General features: G+C 43.0%; 1 pseudogene; it reads left to right on the plus strand.

The window, feature by feature from the left end:
- Positions 1-2,226: 2,226 nt before the first annotated feature.
- On the plus strand, positions 2,227-2,801 carry LOC136469584 (uncharacterized; annotated as a pseudogene).
- Positions 2,802-4,980: the final 2,179 nt, after the last annotated feature.

Raw genomic sequence — 4,980 nt, forward strand, 5'->3', positions numbered from 1 at the left:
TCCTTCCATTTATGTTTCATTTGTTTGCTCCAGTTGTAATGATTTGAGTACTAAGACAATGTTTTATTTGTTTGCTACAATTGTAATGATTTGAGTACTAAGACCATGCATCCTTTGTTTGCTACAATTGTACAGATCTGATTGTTCTGGTTCTGACACGGATGACAGTGGTTCTGATGATTATGAGCAGATTTCAAAGGCTATGTCATTGTTCCGTTCCAATCAAAATAATGTATTTGCTACTGCCCTTATTGCTGCCAAGTACTACATGACTTATCTTGACAAAAACGAAGCTAGAACTCCTGCACAGTCTGGATTTGCATGGACTATGGAGATACTGGCGACTCCAGGAGGAAGTGAAAAAAATGTTCAGAATGAGTGCGACATTGTTCTATCAGCTGCATGACTTGTTAGTGAGTAAATATGGTCTCCAATCATCTATTCACATGAATACCATAGAATCTCTTGCTATTTTTCTGGTAGTTTGTGGGCATGGTATGTCCAATAGTGCTCTACATGGTATATTCAAGCATTCTGGAGAGACAATTAGTCGAAAAATTGAGGATGTGTTGATCTGTTTGGTGTCCATGTCTGAGCACTACATCAGGCCGATCGATCCAAATTTCCCAACCACTCACTCTAGGATCACTAATGATCGAAGGATGATGCCACATTTTAAAGATTGCATTGGAGCACTAGATGGTACTCACATCTCAGCAACACCTCCTCCGAATGACCTCATAAGATACATTGGTCGAAGTAACAAACCGACACAAAATGTTCTTGCTATTGTTGATTTTGACATGCGGTTCACATATGCATCTATTGGGCAGCCAGGATCGACGCATGACACTAGTGTGCTCTTTCATGCACTTAAGAATGATCATGACATATTTCCACACCCTCCCAAAGGTATGCACAGATGGATCCTAGTTTTTTTTTGTAATTGATTTCAAATTAATTTACATGCAGCTCATAATATCTCCAAATTTTCCACATTTGTATTCAGGGAAATACTATCATGTTGATGCTGGATATCTAAATAGACCTGGATACTTAGCACCATATAAGGGTCAAAGGTATCATGTGCCAGACTGGAGGAAGGGTCCTGCTCCAAGTGGTGAGCAAGAGTTGTTTAACTATTTTCATTCAAGTATTTGGAATGTGGTGGAGCGCTCATTTGGTGTGTGGAAAATGAAGTGGAGAATCCTTCTCAAAATGCCGAGTTACCCAATCAAGAAGCAAAAGATGATCGTTGCTGCAACCATGTGTCTACATAACTTCATTCGTGAGAACAGTGTGGACGACAAACTTTTTAGTAAATGTGACCGTAATCTAGATTATGTGCCCACTATACCTTCACGGTACAGCAAGTATGTTCCTATCAGAAATATTGGTGATACGTCAACTTCAGAATCGAGTGACAGGAACATGGATAAATTTCGAGATGACCTTACAAGAGTAATCTACCTATCTAGATCATGAGCATGTGTGTTTGGTTGTACCAAGAATTCTGGTGTCCATATGTCAACTTTTGTTAACACGACTGTAATAGGTGGGCCATGACTTTGCAATATAAACAAGCCACTAATTATTGCTTGTCAATAGTTTGTATTTTTTTTAATTTAAAAACACTGAAATATAAATACATCTGCAAGCACGTAACAAACATGGCGAGCTATTCATGCAGGGGCATATTCGACATTGTTCCAGTCTTAGCCATTCATAACAGACACAGGGAGCTGTTCAGCCAAACGGTTTCCCAAAATAGCTCCAGCTCCACCAAAGAATCTGCTCCAGCACAAGATCCAGAGCCAGAGCTGTTTTTGGAGGAGCTGAAGCCCTACCAAACGGGCCCTAAGAAGCACGTACACAGCCGGCCACGGACGCCAGCAGTCCAGGGCAATCCCGGCGGCGGCAAGAAGCACACAGCTGGCCACGGCAAACCTAGGGACGGCGAAGGGAAACCTAGCGACGGCCAGGGCAGTCCATGGTGGCGGCGTGATGAAGCAACGCGCCATTGACGACCGCGTCGCCTCCATGTGGCGCCGCGTGCAGGAGACGGAGCGCAGGCCCAAGCAGATGCTCGGATGATCCGAACGCGGTAGTCACTCCCGCCCATAAAATCAGATCAGATCCACCAAAAGCATCAAATAGACATCCATGGAGCATGGACAGAACATAACATCATTATCATCCATCATGGGCTGACTGTAGGCCCCTGCCATGCTTCCATATGACGGCTGACGCCGGTCTTGCCACTTGGGCGTTCCAAGCGGCGGCCACGCACGCCGCAATGGCATTGGCAAGCAAGAAGTCGGCAGAAACAGCATCACAAGCGGGCCAAGCTACTGACTGACACTGGGCGGCGCATGGTCGTCACTCAGTACCCGCCGCCGAACGCAAACGAGCACCCGCCACCGGCAGATCCCACGGCAGCATCCACGGCAACGTCGCCGAACACGTCGCCGTTGCCGTAGAACCCGACGAAGTCGACAGCCTCAGGGCCGATCGCCACCATTTTGTCACCGTCGAGCAACAGCCTGGCCCGCGCGGAGGGCGGCTCGGCAGCATCGCCGCCGGAGGTGAACCCGTTGTCCGGTGTGGCGGCGTCGCCGACGAGGCGGTGCAGCCTGTCGAGGTCGCCGACGACCTTGAGGAGGAAGGTGAGCATCTGCTTGGGCCTGCGCTCCATCTCCTGCACGCGCGCGCCACATGGAGGCGACGCGGTCGTCGTCGAAGGCACGCGAAGACGAAGCCGTGCAGGAAACCTCTTTCCACGTGACGTCGAGTCCGCGTAAAGTTACGCGCAATGGGAGAGAATTTCGCAAGTGCGTAAATTTTAGGAGAATATATTAGGAGTTGTTGGAGAGGGATTTTTTCTCATCTTATTAAAAACCAAGGATTAGAAGAAGATTTAGGATACTCTTGGAGATGCTCTAACCATGTCCGATCTCTTACAGCAGGCTGCTTGCGTCAGTGGGTCCACCACATGCAGATATCGGAGAGGGGTCGCGCGCTCCCACGTTAGTCTTAAAGAAATTCCACATTAGTTTGAATATTGCGTATTCTATATTTTTAAGGTATATGATTCATTTTTTTATATATGAGTATTTGGATCAATTATTTTGGCTAAACAATAAAGAAGCTAGACAATGAAATAGTTTTCTAAACTATGATATATGCAAATCAGGGGGACAACATCCCTGAGTTTGTAGGAATGCTGAACATTCTTAAGTGCACTTTATGTATTCTAGCTCACTGCATTAATGAATAATAACTTTCGTGTTTAAATATGTGCATTAATATTTCTCATAAATATCTATCATAGCATACAAGAATGGGCCTCCACTTATAGTTGGAGATACATGAATTTGAATTATTTTAAGCCTATCATAGGGGATATCTTTTGAAGTATGCTATTAAAGATCTAATATTGCCATTAGGGGAGAGAAAGCCTATGTTGAATACCAAATATTATTTCAACAGAAGGAAAATGATCTTAAGAGGAAATATTCCTTGAAGCTTGAAGCAGGAATAGTATCACGCACTAAATCAAATAATAGTTTGACTAATGCTCTAGTGAAGCAGAGCATATGCCAGATTGTGCATTGTCTCTACATCATCCAAGTACCTCGAACTCAGGTTTATAAATTCATATGCAATATAGCCCTCTGCTATCGAACCCTCAGGGTGAGCCAAGTTGCGAATTAGAGATTTCAGAAAATTTATTTCTCTCAAATTGATACATCCAACGATATACTGTAGGTCCACCAATCAAAGCCTCAGTAGCCAAATGGACAGGCAAATGCACCATTGGATCAAAAAAAGAAGGAGGAAACTCCATTTCGAGCTTACATAATGTTCTTGCTATTAGAGAGTCAAGTTGCTTCAACTGTTCAACTGATAATGCTTTGGAGTTCAATGTGCAGAAGAATTGGGAAAGCTCTACCAAAGGTTCATAAATATTTGTTGGTAAAAGTCCTCGTAATGCAAAAGGAAGTATATGATTCAAGATGACATGGCAATCATGGCTCTTTAATCCAGAAAGCTTTTGCTCCTTCAAATTAACGCATCAACTAAGATTAGAAGAAAAGCTATCTGAAACTTTCAATTCTTTGAAGAACTGTAATAGTGTTGACTTCTTTTCTGGAGGAAGAACATAAGGTGCTGGCGGAAAATCAGTCTTGCCACCATCTTCAATAGGATGCAGATGTGGCTTTAGATTCATTTGTTGCAAATCAAGACGACTATTAGCATTATCTTTTGTCTTTCCTATTATGTTTAGAAGAGTTCCAAGAATACTCTCACATATATTCTTTTCTATATGCATCACGTCTAGATTATGACGCATCAAAAGTGTGTTGAAATAAGGTAAACGAAAAAAATATGCTTTTCTTTAACCAATTATCTCCTCTTTCACTGTGTGATATCTTGGTCTTCTTACTAGGATCTTTTGATAAGACTATCCCTTCTAGATTGTTCACCTGTTGTAGTACCTCATCTCCGGTTAATGGCTCTGGTGGGTCACAAAACTCTTTATTACCATCAAAAGATGCTCTATCTTTTTCCCATTTATGATCTTTAGGAAGAAATCGTCGATGGCCCATGTAGCAAAATTTTTTACCCTTTGATAACCACAATGAACAAGTTTTATTCTAACAAACAGGACAAGCCAGCCGCCCCTTAGTGCTATGTCCAGATATATTTCCATATGCTGGGAAGTCATGAACCATCCAAAGAAGGGTTGCTCGAAGCTTGAAATTAGTCTTTGTAGATGCATCATAGGTGTCAACACCATCCTCCCATAGCGCAATCAGTTCGTCAATCAATGGTTGCAAGTAAATATCAATTGCATCCCCAGGACCATCTGGCCCAGAAATCAACACAGAAAGCAATACATTGTGCTGCTTTGTGCACAGCCAAGGTGGCAAATTGAGAGGAACAAGGAATATAGGCCAAATGCTATATGAGGTTTTA

The sequence above is a fragment of the Miscanthus floridulus genome, chromosome 8, assembly GCF_019320115.1.
Source record: "Miscanthus floridulus cultivar M001 chromosome 8, ASM1932011v1, whole genome shotgun sequence".
NCBI classification, from domain to species: Eukaryota; Viridiplantae; Streptophyta; class Magnoliopsida; order Poales; family Poaceae; genus Miscanthus; species Miscanthus floridulus.